This window comes from Oryctolagus cuniculus, chromosome 4 (genome assembly GCF_051225735.1).
Source record: "Oryctolagus cuniculus isolate XC-2025 breed Fujian yellow rabbit chromosome 4, ASM5122573v1, whole genome shotgun sequence".
Classification (NCBI taxonomy): Eukaryota; Metazoa; Chordata; class Mammalia; order Lagomorpha; family Leporidae; genus Oryctolagus; species Oryctolagus cuniculus.
In genome coordinates this window covers 89,669,774-89,688,516 of record NC_142870.1, presented here as the reverse complement: position 1 = coordinate 89,688,516, position 18,743 = coordinate 89,669,774, and the positions used below count along the sequence as shown (strand labels likewise).

Here is an 18,743-nt window from a genome sequence, read left to right as displayed (position 1 = left end):
ACCTATTTATAAATCCAGGACTGAATTAACTTTGAATGAGGGGGCTGGCAATGTGACAAAGTAGGTTAAAGCCATTGCTTCCAGCGCTGGCATCCCACACTGGAGCACCTGTTTGAGTCCCAGATGCACCACTTCCAATCCAACTCTGTGCTGAAGTGCCTGAGAAGGCAGCAGAGGATGACTTCGGTGCTTGGAGCCCTGCCACCCACGTGGGAGCAGGATGGAGTTTGTAGTTCTAGCTTCAGTCCAGCCCAGATCTAGCTGCTGCAGTCAATTAGGGAATGAACCAACAGATGGAAGATCAATCTTTCTCTCTCTCTGCCTGTCTCTCTCCAGTCTGTCTTTCAAATAAATAAAACTGTCAGTCTTTCAAAACAAAAAGCAAAGGTATGACTGGATTTTCCATCACTCCCAATTGGTAAGCAGTAAATAGGGTTAGATTTTTTTTTTAAAGATTTATTTACTTATTTGAAGGGCAGAAGCAGAGAGAGAGAGAGAGAGAGAGAGAGAGAGAGAGAGAGAAGGGGGGGTGGGGAGACGTCTTCCATCCAATGATTCACTCCCTAAATGGCCGCAATGGACACAGCTGGGCCGATCTGAAGCCAGGAAGCAGGATTTTTTTTTTCCAGACCTCCCACATGAATGCAGAGGTCCAAGGACTTGAGCCATTTTCTACTGCTTTCCCAGGCCATAGCAGGGAGCTGGATAGGAAGTGGGATGCTGGCATCATAGGAGGTGGCTCCACCTGCTAAGCCACAGCACTTGCCCCATAGGATTAGATTTTGCTAAGGGACTTTCTCCTGCCTGGTTCCTTTACTTGGCCCTCACCACCCTGTGGTGGGTAAATAATATGAACTCTCACTTTTTTTCTAAGCCCTGTATCTCTCATTATTTAAATTTCTTTTCATTTTTCCATTCTACTTGAACAAATTAAATATGGTAGGGGAAAGTAGTAGTGGTGATGGTAATGACACCAAGAAGAACACCGGGTGAACAAGTAGGAGCAAATAAGTACTTCAGAGCAGAATATAAATAAATTCATCTCTAGTGTAAACATTATGCATTTGGCTTGAAGACTGCCTTCCCAATTTGTGAGCATGTTTAGGATTATGCAAGTGCAGTGTCTTAATAACATGTCCAACACCTCTTACCTAAAGAATGCAAAATGCTTTGCAAACAGGCGAATGCAATTCTCCTGTGATCTAGGGACATATCTGAGGGTGGTCTTCAAAAAGTTCACAGACAGTACATAATATGAAAAACATCATGATTCTTTTTTTTTTTTTGCCCTAAAAATAAACTTATCTTTTAATTCCAGTTTTTGTGAACTTTTTGAAGTACCCTCACATATATTTAATGCTGTGTTTATAGACTGCAAAATGATCTCTAGGAGACCTGCCCATTTCTTCACGTTGACAAAATAGGTGTAGGACTGAGTGCTCACTCTAGCTTCCCATCTCCTTAGACATAGACCACATCGAAACACTAATCTCAGGTTAAGAGTAGCAATTTTGTCTTTTTTTTTTTTAAGAAAGAAAACACCAAATTATACAGTAGAGATATGTTTGCATAAAGGTAGATCTTGAAAACATTTATTGACAAAAATGTCTCTTTTCATTGACAAGATAGAAAAGCCAGATCCCTATTCCAGAAGATTTCAAAACTAGAATAGTCTAACAATTAAAAAAACATTTTCCTGCACTCTGCAATTTGTCTTCATGAGAAGAATGCATGCATTCAGAGTGGAAATTATTGTATTTTGTAAGTTGCACAGTGAAATTATTGTATTTTCTAAGTTGCACAGAAATAAAAGAATTGTTATGAAGCAGATTTGTTAAGAGTGTACCAGTATTAATTACCAGTAAAACTCAGAAAACAAGTGGAATGTGTGTCCACATTGTGCATATATGTAGCAGATAAAACTGATTATGAAGGTTGAGAGACATGACGATACTTGTAAGGTATGAAGGAGACAAGACCAGAGGCGCCGGCAGGCTTGACTACCGTGGAGTGCTCAGTTGAGACTTGTCTTTACCCCATGGCCTGCAGCATTTATGTAGAAATTGGGGACGCTTTTACTCGTTCCAAAGCCTTACCTGATCAGACCTGCCCAGGTTGGAGTTTGGGAAAAAAAGTGTTTGAAGTAAACAGGAAAATTACTCACCTTAATGATGTGTTTTACTGGCACTGACAGTGCTTTGATAGTCTGACTCTTTTTTTTTTTTTTTTCTAAGTTTTGGGAGGAGAGACTTAGGGGAAAATTGTTGATACATTATTTGGAAAACAGATTTCTGTGCTTACCTACTTGCCACTAAGGAGGAGCTTTGTACCATTTAAATGTATGGGATTGCCCCTGGTCAAGGGTAAATGAGGAATTTTCTATTAGGAATTTCTACTGAAATTCGATAAAAATGCAAGACTGTTTATTCTGTGTATGCATGCTGTTCCGTGTCTCCACAGTCACACTGCTGTGGGTGCTGAACGGATGCTTCCTAGCGTTTGTGCTGTGGGCTCTCCACCTGGTGGGTTTTCATCCACGTGTGGTTTATTGTTAAGACTATGAACCAAATGGTTTCATGGGAGGGTTTACTATCCCAGACAAAGCAGACACCTCCTTTTTTTCCTTCAGAAACACAACTATTAAATCTCTACACCTAAACCTCTGCCTTTGGGGAAAGGCAATCGTCAGTATTTTGATATTTTCTTAAAATATAATACTTGATGATTTCATGTTTATTCTTCCCTTCTCTCTTTGTTTTTTTGGATAAACTACGAAAGATTTTCCAACTCTGAGGATTGGGAATGGGATCATAAATTTCTAAATGTTTTCATCTTGATGGGCTCTGGGATGAGTGGCCTGTTCCTATGAAAGATGTCCTGTGAGATTGAAACCTTGAGTTCACTGTGACCTGGGTGGAGTCAAGTCTTGTGCCCAGATCAGGATCTCAAGGCGTGTTAGAGGGTTTGAGGACTAAATTCATTCCAGCTTTATATTCTCAGAGTCCTTGTATCTCATTAAACTAGATAAAACGTGAACTGCACAATCAGGAAGGAGACTGTTGGATTGTCATAGTCTCTAAAAGTTAAACTGCAAATGCTAAAAGACAAAATCAAGGGAGAATAAATTACAAGTTTCTAAAGCATTTAAAACAAGTGATTTCTGCCAGCACTCTCGCCCTAGTTCTGTGGGAATACCAGGCACATTTTTTTTGTTTGGTCTGAGTCCTAATTGGAAATGAATCTGGTGGCCAGTAAGATAAAATGAGTGGAAATACTGACTATAGTGTGTGTAAACTGGCTTCTTGGTGTCTCAGACATAATTAGCATAATGAAAGCATTGCAGTGCATTCTTACTGTATATGGAATGCCTGTCTTATCAGAAACTAATTGTAGCTAGAGCAAGTCTCAGCTCAAACCATGGCATGGCAGTGGGCTAGGAAAGATTCCGGTCTCTTAGTCAGATGTTACTATAAATGGGCCTATCTTTGAAGCTTTGAAGCAAGTGCTTCGAATACCCATCTTTTCAAATGAATGGAAGTTTATTTCATGGGGATTTGCTGTTTTCCAGGGATTTTACTGTTGGTTCTATCCATTTCCCACATGCAGGAAACCATCAATACTGGAAGAAGGGATCATTTTTATCTGATTTTTCAAAGGAGGTGTTAAATTTATACACAAAACTTAGAATATCATAGAATCCCTATTTTTGAGTAGATATTTTATTTCAATTGGCATTCAATATGAAACTAAGTGTAAAAACAGTGTAGGAAGTCTAAAAAATCATCACTTATTAATGATAGTTTTGATCTAAGCAAAATGGAAATGCTTCACAAATACCTTATAACATTGAGACCACTCGGCAATACTTCTATGTTTGTTAGCATTGGAAATTATTTTTCTAGGGTTCGGCAAACCAAAACATTTTTGTCCCATGAATTGTAGAAATAATGATATTTATTGGCCAAATTATGCCACCATCTCTCATCTCAGAAACTTAGATGGTGGCATCCTGCTAATCCAATTTTGGCAACATCTCTCATCCCTATTCTTATTATCCCAGTCCCGTCAATATATACAGCTACTTGGGCTGGCACTGTGGCTCACTTGGTTGATCCTCTGCCTGTGACGCCGGCATCCCATATGGGCGCCGGGTTCTGGTCCCAGTTGCTCCTTTTCCAGTCCCACTCTCTGCTGTGGCCCGGGAGGGCAGTGGAGGATGGCCCAGGTGCTTGGGCCCTGCACCCGCATGGGAGACCGGGAGGAAGCATCTGGCTCCTGGTTTTGGATCGGCGCAGGGCGCCTGCCGGCCGTAGCAGCCATCTGGGGGGTGAACCAACAACAGAAGGAAGGCCTTTCTCTCTGTCTCTCTCTCTCACTGTCTAACTCTGCCTGACTTTAAAAAAAAAAAGAAAAAGAAATATATACACCTACCTTTTGTTCATCTAGTACAACTGGCGCTGTCTATCACTGCTTCTAGTTGTGCTCCTCACACTTCCTTTTCACTGTCAGGCAAAACATACAACTCAGATCATGGATTGCAAATGGTGCATTTTTGGAGACTGCATGTTGACCACTAAGCATGTCATGCTGTGGTCAAACTGTTTCCTTTTTGGACAAATTTCCAATTAGTAACAGTAATCCCATTCTAATTGTAAAATTACCTGTATTTTTCAATACACACACATGTATGTATTATATTTAATCCTCATAAAAAACTGTCACACTGGCAGTTTTTTTTTTTTTTTTTTTTTGACAGGCAGAGTGGACAGTGAGAGAGAGAGACAGAGAGAAAGGTCTTCCTTTGCCGTTGGTTCACCCTCTAATGGCCGCCGCGGCCGGCGCGCTGCGGCCGGCGCACCGCGCTGATCCGATGGCAGGAGCCAGGAGCCAGGTGCTTTTCCTGGTCTCCCATGGGGTGCAGGGCCCAAGCACCTGGGCCATCCTCCACTGCACTCCCTGGCCACAGCAGAGGGCTGGCCTGGAAGAGGGGCAACCGGGACAGAATCTGGTGCCCCGACCGGGACTAGAACCCGGTGTGCCGGCGCCGCTAGGCGGAGGATTAGCCTAGTGAGCCGCGGCGCCGGCCTACACTGGCAGGTAATACCCTCACTTCTTAAATGTAGAGTTATGCAATTTTTCTTAAGATTATTCATATTATACATGGATTTGAAGAGTATAGGAGTAAGCTGTGAAGAACCCTGTGTACTATGCTTCTGAATGCATTCTCTGCCCCACAGCTGAAAGTAGTGTGTCACAGTTACCGAAAAATCAGTTTGGCTTTGCTTTCCCACCCTCAGCAAAGATCTGCTATTTCCTCTGCCTAAAATATTCCTTTCTTTCTCTACTTCATTCCTGCCTTTGAAAATCCCACTGCTTATAAGAAGATTGGCAAAACTCTAATAACTGTTGAATATAAGTACCTGCAGATCATTACGTGTGAAAACGTCAATAATAAATGTCTAAGAAAATTTCTATCTGTCCTTCCCAGCTGGATGGAAAAAAAAAAGGATCTGCAATTACTTGTGAATTTTAGATAAACAGTATAAAGAAGATTTTAGTGTTATGTATTTTCCAAGCACTATTTGGCCCTTATGCCAACAACAACAAAAATGTATTCATTGCTTTAATAGGATGTGCTGGGTTTTATGTGGCAACTTTGTTCCCAGCTCAAGTAAAACTCTTTACGAAGAGTAAATTTTTTGTCTGTCTCACCATACTGACCTCAGCATTAGGGAGGTGACAAAGGAGTTTGCACAGGAGTTTAAATATAAGCTGAGCTATATTACTTGTTTTCTCAGGCCTTGGGGGCTTCCCTCCCTCCTTGCTTCTCCCTCCTCTTTACATCTTTGTTCCCATTTCTCTTCCTTCCTCTCTTCTTTAACTTCCTTCCTTTTTCCCCTGTGTAAGTCTTAACCTATTCCCTTCCTCTCTTATTCTACCTGGTAATGCTTCACATATAGTGGCATGAGAAAATGTTCTTAAAAGTTTCATTTTTAAAAAATATTGTCCCTGCTATTACTAAAATATTTCCATGGAGTGCTCTTTAACTCCATGGCTAACTAAGACAGTTATGTTGTATTCTTTTCCCTGCTGGGACTAATTAGAATATTGACTTTAAAAAGAATGCAGAAAAAGTGAGCAGGATAAAGCCTACTTCCATCTTAAGCACAAGAACTGTTAAGACATAGGGAGTAACATTGTGATAAGTGCTTAAGAGGTTTTGTAAGTAGAGGAAAGGGTTTGTTTACTATCTCTCCCCAACCTCCCAGTCCCAGCTAAGGTAAATATGTGGAGGTATCCCCAACACAGTGCCTAATTCACAACCAGCAAAACGAACAGCTCAAAATCATTTCAACCCCAATGGATTTATTTATCAAGGGAAGGAGGGCAAAAGTTTAAGACTTTGTTTAAAGGTATCAGAGCAAATTTGATCTAATTTATTGCTTCACCTTTCCTTTTTTGGCAATATCTTAACAATGTCCCTAGAATCTCAGCATTTCAGCATGTTGGTTTCCTGTACTTACCTGAAATAAAGAAACTTAGCAATTTGTAATTTGGTAGAGCCATGAAAGAAAATTGATCTCATCATTGTTCAGTTGCATGCGACTATAGTAAGATACTTAAAGTCCTTTAAAGTTTCTTAGCATTTGCAAGTTACTTTTATAGCACACTAAAAAGCAGCTGGTATTGCAAGTTAAATATATATTTATTTATTTAATATATAATAAATATATATTTAATACGTATATAAAGTTGATCAACAAGCATGGCATCTGCTTATGTTTGGATCTGTTTGCTATTCATTTCTCTCATTTTTAAATCCTATTATATTTACACCTGGGCATCCATTTCACTGATGTGAAAGGGAATAAAAGATATAAAATATCAGAGTAACAATGATTCTCAACAATTATTGTTGGTACTCTTTCATGGAGAGATTTAAGACTCTTTGCTAATCTGACTTAGTTCCTGTCAGAAGGAAAGTATTGTAGGATTGTAGTTTAAATACTGTGGGTAGGACCACAAAGTGGAGCCTATACTTCCCCTATTCTGGAAAAAATAATGAAACAATGCATTATAGGAACCACAGAAATAGAAATGAGAGTCCAGTTATTTGAGTTCAGTTTTAATGGTAGCATGCCCTGTCTGTCTCCTGTCTTTGATTCCTGATTCACCCCAGGAATATGTCTTCTCATACACTAGTAATAACTACTACCTAAAGACTGAACTTTCAAAAGCTTATCTTTTTTATTTAGATTTATTTATTTATTTGAAAGACAGAGTTACAGAGAGAGAGATTGAGAGAGCAATCTCTATTATCTAGTTCACTCCCAAAATGGCAGCAATGGCTAGAGCTGAGCCAGGCTGAAGCCAGGAGCTTCTTCCTGGTCTCCCAGGTGGGTGCTGGGGCCCAAGTACTTTCCTCTGCTACTTTCCTAGGTACATTAGCAGGGAGCTGAATGGAAAGTGGAGCAGCCAGGACTCAAACCTGTGTCCATATGGGATGGCATGTTTACCCTCTATGCCACTATGCTGGCCGCAGTAGTTTGTCTTGAAGACATTTTATATTACTTAAATAATTTAGCTAGTCACTGGCCTAACAATAAAAGTGCAGAGCAGAAATAGCTGCTGACACTAAACTGTGTGATAAAGTACTCATGGCTGCTGTTCATCAGGCATTTACCTTGGGCCAAACACTCATCAGAGAACGTGCCTGGCTGCTTCTCATGAAAACTTACAAAGAGTTTGGCTTTGGCAGTAGCAGTATCTCTGTCTTAGAGATGAGGACTGAGGTTTATGCAGCTGCTTCACTTGACTAAAGGCACACAGGGGTTTGCAACAGGCATTACTGATCTCATCACCTATACTCTCTCTGTTGCTGTACAGGCGAGGAACAAAGGCATTGCCTGGTGAGAGATATCTGGCGTTGAACCTGGCCTTCCTCATAAGACTGGTTAATGTCCTTACTTTTAAGAATCTCAATTCACATAGCTAGCAAATGAGAGTAATGATATCTGTTTCACAAGTTATTGTGAAATTCATGTAAGACATAAAGAACTTAGAAAAGTACCTAGATTATAAATTCAATAAACACCTTTTGGTTTTTCATACATCAAACATGAATCTTATTTACTACAACTGCTTTATTACTCCATCCCTTGTATTCAAAGTATTTGAGTATGTACCTATGGGTAGATAGTGCTGTGGTTCATTGAAAGGTACATTTCCTAAACTACTACTTCTTTTTTTTTTTTTTGACATGATAATACTCGAAAGTAGGTATCTATCCATGATTCAGTGTATGGATTAAAGTTGCATTCCTTAAATAAAATAAAATAATTAATAAAAACTATTTCAGGGGTTAATTGTGTTGTTTATTTTTTGTTCTTCAAATTCTGGCAAAGACTGTCAAATATTGGTGTACTAAAAGCAGGGTAACTGTCTTGTTTGTGCATATCTATGTGTGTTAGGGAGAGAAAGAGAGAGAGAGAGAGATGGGGGAAAGTGAGATGAGAGATGGGGGAACGTGAGCACACAGAAAGTGCATGGAAGATATTTGTCACAATGTTTACAATTCTATATCATGGGAAATGTTAACATTCTTAAGGCATCTCAACAATGTTCTTGGACTTGGAAGCTAGGAAGCACATTGGAACTCATGCTTTATTTTATCTGTGTCTTAATCTTTTCTATTTGGTTGTATGTCAGCACTATTGTATATATTGATCTCCCCAAATGGAAGGTAGATGCTCAGTCCCCACCTCATCCCATCTCTACATTTTGTACATATGCAGTGACTTGAACACAGCAATGAATCCATAAATGCCCTGGGATATAACATACATCATATATATATATGATACATGTATGATGTTTGTTTATGTCATAGTAAGAGTCTTAGGTTTGATGCTTAAACTATGTTAGAGGCTTAACTCAGTATTCTGCCCTTGTGTTATTGTATGAAACGTAGTTTAACTACTTGAGCCTCTGATTCTGAGTCTTAATTGACAATACAGGAAGGGAGATGGTTTTTACAATGTTATCAGAGGTTGAAGTGAATAAAATACGTGAAAATAATCTATAATCTGTTAGGAGCTATCCAAATGGATGCGTGATGATATCATTTTCAGTAATTAATGATAATATTACCCCCCACACTGTGAATACATATTGTCCTATTCTTTCCATACTGGTCTACCTAGCTTTCCTAGCCTACCTACTCTTCCTACAAAGACTATACCACAGATGCAAATAAATTATTTGTATTGAAACTGAGGGCTCACTTTTAGAGTGAGTGTATGAATAAAATTCCAAAACAAGCAAAAAATTCACCAACAAAGGGAGCCAATGTGTTGATATATTTGATGTTATTTTGCCAAGGGTGCCTGGGCCATTGTGTAGGAATGGGATTGGTAAGTGCCTCCAGCCATGAATGGTTCCGACTGTGTATCTGTTAGGAATGACATAGCTCTTAGCATGTATTAGAGATTTAGGAACATGTACCTTAAGCCTTTTTAAAAAGAGAGTACAAGAGTGTGTTTGGAAATATAGACTGTGTCCTTCAATTATACCATCGAGGTTGAAGAACAGTTACTAGGTTGGGACTCCTGGTATGTTGAGTGCCACTGTGTGATGCTTTGCTGTTGACCAGAGAAGGCACAACCCTGTGGGCAGTGACCTGAGCTCTGGGAATAACTGCCTCCTTTGTAACTAATGGTTGCCAACGAAGGGGCTGAATAAGGATCAGAGCACAAATTTGGGCCGAGAAGGGAGAGAAATGGTAGATGTAGTAGCCCAGGGTCTTGTAGGCTATTGGACGAGTGAGTCGCCCTGCGATGGGAGGGATGGCACCTTCTGTTCCTTAAGGGCAAATGATGCCTAAAAGCCACAGTAGTGCCCAGAGCCAGACATGCTGCTGCCTCGGAGGATGGGAAGCTGGATGGTTGGTTCACTTAGTCTCTTGTCTAGTGTGTGTGTGTGTGTGTGTGTGTGTGTCCCCATGTCCACAAGGCTCTCTCATCTGCCCCGCCTCACCCTTATTAAGATAAAGTCTTTTTGAAGAAAAGATGTACTTGAACATTTTATAGTGAAAACAATGACAGGGTTGGAGAGTAAAAGTCAGCTCTAATTCCATCCTAGAGCTAATTTCTGGTGTGTGATCTTTTCTTTGGGTCTTTCTTTTTTTAGGGACTTAAATAGATGTGTCCAGTATGGTTGAAGGTAAAGTTCTCCATCCATCAGGGTTCGTTCTCACTTGAAAAACTTGTGACTCCCCGTGTGGCTAGGGGACTGTGTGAAGGAGTCAGGAAAGTCCTTTGCAGGTGCTTCATCCGCACTGCGAACACAAACCGTGTGCAGCTCCATGCTCAGTTCTACCATTCATCAGAGTGTTACTTTAAACTTTTGAACTCTGATTCTACATGTGTAAAACAGCAGTCATCTCACGCTGACCTTTTTTCTCCTGGTTGTGGTGACTTTGGGTAAGCTAACCTGTACTGAGCATGTGCTATCTACCCGACAAACGCCTTCCAGCGTCTGCTTTGGGAAGGTGACTGTGAATGGTATTACTGGTCAGGCAGGGTGAGCAGGGATGGCATTGGCAAGAGATACTAAATGAAAGGCCATTTTATCCTCCCGGGGAGATAAAGTTGCAAAATTACTGACCAAGTCTGTCAAATCTTTCTAAACTGGTTTCCAAATTCATACCCTCAAGCAACTTGAATGAGGCTGGCAGGCTTCACCCCTACCCCTTCCCAAAGCTGGTGCCAACACACTGCCCTGCAGCAGAGAGGTCACAGCTGCCTCTCGGGCTGGTGCCCAGGGCTGGCCACAGAGCTGGCTGTGATATCTTGGAGAGGGCTCAGGGCACATTCCTGCCTGCAGAGGTTTTTGCTGCTTTGTGAGTCGGTCCAAGTGACCCCAGCCCCCACCTGCCAGGCCCCCGGGCTCCCGGCGGGTCTTCACGGTAAACGGGTAGCAGACAGCCCACCTGCTTGATGTCAACATCTGTGGGCGAGGCCCCAGGAAGAATGTGCCGCTCCCAGCCTCGGCTCAGGTAATTAATCCCCACAACTGACAGGTGGCAACAGGCGGCCCTTTGGCTGGGGCCCTTAAGAAAAAGTGCTTGGAGGAAAGATTTTTTTTTTTAAACTATGAAGAACACAATTCGTACATGTCTGGCAGCTAGACAGCTGTGGCAGGAAGGGAGGCGGGGAGGAGAAGTGAATACCTTGCCAGAAGACGCTGGGGCCAATTTTAGGATCTGCTCCTGCTGGATCATTATGTTAGACCCAGTAGGATGTGGTGATTGGAGACCTGTCTGCAAGCTCCCTTTGTAAAGTTTCTTCCCTTTGCAGCAGATCCAGTATTAAGGTGGAAGGCCTCATTTATGAATCAAGACGTTGGGGGCCGAGAGGGGAAATGACTTGTCAAAAATGTCGAAAGTCAGTTGTCCAGCAGCGGACTAGAACCTTTTCCTCTTGCTGCTTGTCCAGAATTCACTGGACAAAATTAGCTGGCCCTTGGTATGTGTGCAGGTCAGAAATAGGGTGGTAAAACCGTGTCCCAGGCGCAAAAGGATCATTAGGTGCCTCTTCAATGGTATTTTGATTTTCACCCTAACTTCTTAAAGCCAGCTAATGAAGAGAATGGCTCTTTGTCACTCCTAAATCACATACATTCATTCACACCTCCTTTTCATGTGGAATATTTTGATACATGATCCAGCACTGAGCTGACATTTCTTCAGAGTGGATATACTTAACGAGAAACTCAGACCTGAACTTTTAATTATTAAAAAATTTTAAATGGAATCCTAGATGTGAAATATATAATGTTTCTTGGGTGAATTTATTTGTAGAGAGCAAGCCAGAATATATAGTATATACTTGGACCATACAATTTGATGCCTTAAAATTATTAAATATGAGTGTTTATGTAACATAGCAAGCAGTAGTTATGTCAAGTCTTTTCTGATTTGAACTATTTTTGCATGTTAGTGAATTATACCTTTAGAATTGATTTTCCTAAGCCTTCTGATCAAAGTATATTTAACCATTAACATTCTTATATCCATATATCTCATTTTTTCTTCCTATGAATCTCCCCCACCCTCACCACACACCAGAATGAGTGGCTGGAACTTTATTTTGTCATCATCAAACACTCTATCTTTGCTGTATGACTTTATTTCCAATTATTAACTTCATTACTCTCTTAGCCTTATAAAAGGACACTTCTAATTTGGCAAATCACAGGAATACAGTTTAGAAAAGGAAAAAAATAAATCACTGAATATGTTAGGATAGTGCTGTCTAAATAGAGACAGGCTTTGTACTTGATTATGGCTAATCTTGGATTAATGGAACTGCCATGACAGCTTTTGGGCTCGGCTTTTTTTCTCTCTCTTGTCAAGTAATTTAGGTTATTTGAGGTTTTACAGACCACGTTTTACCTGCTCCATTCTTTTAAACTCTCTGGAAATAGGAACCATAAATTAGGAATGTACCTAGCATTTCCTCTTAGTGGATGGTTGTTAGCTTTTAGATTATTTGTAAGTCTCACTATTTTTTATTTCTTTATTTTTGAAATAAAACCAGATGCATTCAGAAGGCCAGAAAGAAAGTGGACTAATTATTGATGTACTTAATCTTGGGTTTTTCTCTCTTTTAAGACCCAATTATTCTCCAGGACGAGTAGTTTGTCCTAAATGTTAATGACCCAACAAATACATATGGGTTTAGAAGCCAAGGTTATTTACTATGTGAGTCAATGTACAGAAAAGCATAATATACAGAGTTATGTTAGAAGAAATTTCAAGCATGATAGCACAACAGATGCACATTAACCTTGAACTGCAGCATCAAGGGACCTTTGACCTTGCACAGTTCCTTCCGTGAAGAGGGATTGACTGGAGAGGTAGATTCTATAATGATTGCTTTAATTGTTCTATGGGCTTCATTTCATCCACATTCCTAGATATTTGAGGAATCAAGAAAACCATCAAATTTTAGATTTGCATATATATATATATATATGCACTTCCTCTGGGAGAGGTTGAACGAGGTTTTTTTTTTTTTTTTTTTTTTTTTTTTTTTTTTTTTCATTTATGATGTAGTGGGGAGATTCTTGTTTGTACCTTTAGGAAAAGAAGCTATTGAAAAATTATGCAGGTGCATGCTCATATTAGCTGGCATGTCTATGCATTGTGATACTGAATTACCAGTCTGGCAGCCAAGAACATGTAATATAGTATGTCACTGAGGCAGATGGTGATGGAATGGTCCTAGTCACTGGAATGCCCCCCTCCAACATACACACAGAGCTTCTCTTTGCAATATATTATTAGTAAAGGAGCTGGATTTACTCTTGTTTTCCAAAATCCTGGTAGTTATTTTATTTGAACATGATATTTGGCTCAAATTGCTTACCTTTCAATATGCCAAAGCTCCTCCTCTCCCTCTCAAAACAAAACACAACTTAGGCAAAGCTTGATTTTCCATTTTGTCAAGGATATTGTATAGCCAGATAGATTATCTCTTCATTTCCAGGTAGTTCTGTGACACTATAAGAATACCTTGTTCATATGGTTGTTTAAAACAGTAAATTTTTGAGTGAGTTCTCCTCGTTTTATGTATTTTTGATCAGAAATCAGAAAGAGAATCAATATTTTCATCTCCACATTTTTTAAAAAACAGTTATCTTTCCATTGTGAATGTGATAAATGGGTCCTGGAAAACATTTGTACCTAATCATAAAATGTAAGTAGTATAGATCGTCTGATAAATGTCCTTTATTTTTTACCCTGTGGATTATTTTTAAAAATTTTTTAAATTTAATTTATTTATTTGAAAGACAGCATTACAGAGAGGGGTAGAGACACACAGAGAGAGGTCTTCCATCTGCTCATTCACTCCCCAGAAGGCTGCAACAGCCAGAGCTGAGCCGATCCAAAGCAGGGAGCCAGGAGCCAGGAGCTTCTTCCAGGTCTCCCACGTGGGTGCAGGGGCCAAAGCACTTGGGCCATCTTCTACTGCTTTCCCAGGCCATAGCAGAGAGCTAGATCAGAAGAGGAGCAGTCAGGATTCGAACCGGCGCCCATATGGGATGCCTATGAATCAGACCAGTTCTTTAACCTGCTGTGCCACAGCTCCAGCCCCACCTATGGATTATTTAATTCAAGGTTTAGGGAGATCACATGAGTTGCCTGAAGATTGTTAGTGAGGAGCTGATTTTTATATGTTCCTGGAGAGATCAATCACTTCCACGTATAGAAGCATGTTCTTTTCAATATGTTTTCTTCCTTTTTCTTTTTTTTTTCCCATCACAGTACTTTGCTTTCTAATTTCAAATTAAAATTTATATAATTTAAAGAGCCACAACTGTACCTAATGGCTTATCTGAACATGTTAAGAGAATGGCAGAAAGTCTGAAGACTCATTAAACTCAAAATTTAATGGAGTAGAAATGATTCTTAACACAATTAGTGGGCATTTTATAGTATTCTTACATTTAAGCTTCATTCTGAGATTGTGGTTACAATTTAGTGAAGAAAATCTCAATTTGTTTTTTTAAAAAAAGATTATTTGTTTAAAAGACACAGTTACAGAGAGAGAAGGGAAGAGAGAAGGGTAGACAGAGGGAGTGAGAGGGAGAGGGAGGGAGAGAGGGAGAAGGAGGGGGAGCGGGGGGAGAGAGAGAGAGACAGAGACAGAGACAGAGAGAAAGACAGGAGACAGACACTGGTTCTGTCTTCCATCCACTGGTTCATTCCTCAAATGGCTGCAATGGCCAGAGCTGAACCTGGCTGAAGCCAGGAGCTTCATCTAGGTCTAGCAAATGGGTGCAGCAGCCAAAGGACTTTGGGCTATCATTTGCTGGATTCCCAGGTGCATTAGCAGGAAACTGGGTCATAAGTGGAAACTGGATCATGTTCTGGAGCAGCCAGAAACATGAACTGGCAGCCACATGGGATGCCAGCCACTACACCACAAAACCAGTCCCCAAAATATCAACTTCTAAACAAGGATACATATTAAATTAAAAAGATATAATACTGAGGCAAAAGTTAGCATACTTGTAATGCCATAGCAAGTTAGTGATCATATATTTATATTTTATAACTCTACACTTGTTTGTCAAATAATGTAATTTTCTAATTGTGTGTTAATATATATTCTTTATATGTTCTCCCTGATTGGTGACAACTAACCGAGCACCAAAAAGGAAACCTGTTGAAGTGAAATGGACACTATGAGAAACAATGACTTGATCAGCCCTTGTCCTGACTGTTGAGTAACAACTTAATACTTTATCCCTTTTAGTATTTTTTTTTTTGTTATACTTGTTGAACTCTTTAATTAACACACAATTATTCTTAGGTGTTTAAATGTAACTGAAAAGTGATCCCTGTTAAATATAACAGTGGGAATAAGAGAGGGAGGAGATGTACAATTTGGGACATGCTCAATAGGACTTGCCTCTAACGGTAGAGTTAGAAATGTGCCACGGGATTCCAATTCAATCCCATCAAGGTGGCATGTACCAATGCCATCTCACTAGTCAAAGGGATCAGTTTCAGTTCACAATTGATCATAATGATAGGATGAAGAGTCAAAGGGATCACATAAACAAGACTAGTGTCTGCTAATACTAACTGATAGAATTAAAAAGGAGAGAACGATCCAACATGGGAAGTGGGATACACAGCAGACTCCTAGAATGGCAGATGTCCTAAACAGCACTCTGGCCTCAGAATCAGCCCTTAAAGCATTTGGATCTGGCTGAAGAGCCCATGAGATTATTATAGACAGTGTGGCAAAAAAAAAAAAAAAAAAAAACAAACCTAAATGAAAGATCTCTGTGAGTGAGATCCCAGTGGAAAGAATGGGCCATCAAAGAAGGAGATACCTTTCTCTGAAGGGAGGAGAGAACTTCCACTTTGACTATGGCCATGTCTAAATAAGATCAGACTCAAAAGGCTTCCATAGCCTTGGCAACTCATGTCAAGAGCCTCGGGTGATTACTGAGGCAATAAACAAGAGTGTCAATTGTTAAGTCAACAACAGGAGACACTGTGCACTTACTCCCCAGGTAGAATCTCTGTCCTTAATGTGTTGTACTATGTGAATTAATGGTATACCTAGTATTCAAACAGTACTTTATACTTTGTGTTTCTGTGTGGGTGCAAACTGTTGAAATCTTTACTTAATATATACTAAATTGATCTTCTGTATATAAAGAAAATTGAAAATGAATCTTGATGTGAATGGAATGGGAGAGGAGTAGGAGATGGGAGGGTTGCAGGTGGGAGGGAAGTTATGGGGGGGGGAAAGCCACTGTAATCTAAAAACTGTACTTTGGAAATTTATATTTATTAAATAAAAGTTTAAAAAAATGAATAAATCCACATATACGAATCTACTCACACATATCTATTTATATAGATATTTATATATAGATCATATATAGATAGATTATATATATATGGATTATATATAGAGAGAGATTATATATATTTATATATATATATATTTTCTTTCTGGTATCAAAAATGCCAGTTCCATTTGGATTCCACATTGTTACCCTTAAGAATAGTTTATGTATGAGGAGGGACTTTGATCTTAGAAATGGCTTTTAAAATTCATTTATTTTTCATGTTATTTGAAAGGTAGAGAAATAGAGAGACAGAGATGTTTCGTCTACTGGTTCACTCCCCCAGTGCCCACAACAGCCAACACTGCACTGGACTGAAGCTAGGAGCTGGGAACTCAATTTTGGTCTCCTGCCTGGCTGGCAGGGGAACCCAAGTACTTGAACCATTATCTGCTGTCTTTCAGGGTGTGCGTTAGCAATAATTGGTTCTGAAGCAGAGCACCCGAGACTCAAACCAGCCACTTGGATATGGGATGCAGGGGATGCAGGTATCCCATTTGGCATCTTAACTGCTTCACCAAATACTAGCCCCAGAAATAATTTTTTGAGAGATTCCTTGCTGACCATCCAAACTAAGTGGACCTTCGTGTTTTGCCTTTTCTCCAGAACATGTATTACAACTTGAGAATCGACGTACTGAATGGTAGTGCTTCCTGTAGAACAGCTCTCTTAGAGTACAGAATTCTGCTGGTTTCCTTGTATCAAACGAAGAGCCTGAACAATGAAGCAAATGCTCCAACAAATACTTATTTACTTAATGAAAATCACTTCACCTCTTTAAGCCTCAGTCTTGTTTCTGAAAATCAGAGGAGATGAGTTTGGACAAGGAATGCAATTGTGTATACTTTTTTGTTCAAACATCTTACTTTTGTCTTCTAAAATCATAGATCTGTAACAGTGTTTTATAGGTTGTCCCCACTCCTGTTAAATTTATTCATTAAAAATTTAATTATGAAATACCTCAAACTTACATAAGCAGTAAGTATATTATAACACCTGAGTATATACCAAAATGTGCACATCTTCTATATTGCTCCAATTTTTTTCTTTAAATAAAATTCAAAAATGCAATATTCTTGTCAATTATCTCACTCCCCTCACTCATTGCAACTATTAAAATTAATGAAATAATTTGTAAATAATAACATGGACAAATCTTAAAAGCAAGGGAAGTGAACATAGCAGATTGCTAAAGATAAATATAGTCCAGTGAAATTTAGTGAATTTTTAAGGACACATAAAATTATATTATTGGTACATGAGTGTATAGCTTATTGTCTACTAGCAGATAAGAATGAATTGAATTGTGATTCATTGTAAATGATTAATATTTTAATTTTGGCAGACTTTTATCTAGCAACTGCTAGGTTGATACAATGTTTTTATGTCTTGCCCAAAACTACTTAAGCTTCGTTAAACACTCTATGTGGAGGTTCTTAGAAATATGAGGTTTGTATAATGGTCATAACACAACGGTACTTCAAAAAGTGCATGAAAAAATGAGTATTACACTTGATCTTAGCCAAAAGGCCAAGAAGCAATTGAAAAATGAGTAATATGGGACCTTTCTCTCTGTCTCTCTCTCTCTCTCACTGTCCACTCTGCCTATCAAAAAATAAATAAATAAATAAATAAATAAATAATAAAATAAAGGCCGGCGCCGCGGCTCACTAGGCTAATCCTCCGCCTTGCGGCACCGGCACACTGGGTTCTAGTCCCGGGCGGGGCACCAGATTCTGTCCTGAATGCTCCTCTTCCAGGCCAGCTCTCTGCTGTGGCCCGGAGGGCAGTGGAGGATGGCCCAGGTCCTTGGGCCCTGCACCTGCATGAGAGACCAGGAGAAGCACCTGACTCCTGGCTTCGGATCAGAGCCAAAGGAAAAGGAAGACCTTTCTCTCTGTCTCTGTCTCACTGTCCACTCTTCCTGTCAAAATAAATACATAAATAAATAGAAAAATGAGTATTATGGAAGAATAATGAAGTCAAAAATTTTGTCCAATTTAAATGTTTAATCTATTTTCCTTGAATTTTAAAAAAGATTTATTTATTTATTTGAGAGGCAGAGTTACAGAGAGTGTGTGTGAGAGAGATCTTCCACCTACTAGGTCACCCCCTTAATGGCCACAGTAGTTGGGACTAGAACAGGCTAAAGCCTGGAGCTCCATCTGGGTCTCCCACATGGGTTGCAGGGTTCCAAACACTTAGGTAATTTTCACTTGTTTTCTCAGTTGTATTAGCAGGGAGCTGGATCAGAAGTAGGGTACTCAGATCTTGAACCAGTACTCATTTTAGGATGTCAGTTGCCCTGA

At 39.6% G+C, this 18,743-nt stretch overlaps 1 protein-coding gene and 1 pseudogene across 14 annotated transcripts in view; one reads left to right on the top strand and one right to left on the bottom strand.

The window, feature by feature from the left end:
- TP63 (tumor protein p63) overlaps nt 1-18,743 on the top strand; it is a 252,244-nt gene that overhangs the window by 188,896 nt on the left and 44,605 nt on the right. The gene's annotated exons all lie outside the window — the stretch shown is intronic.
- Nucleotides 17,891-17,976, bottom strand: LOC149127038 (U2 spliceosomal RNA; annotated as a pseudogene).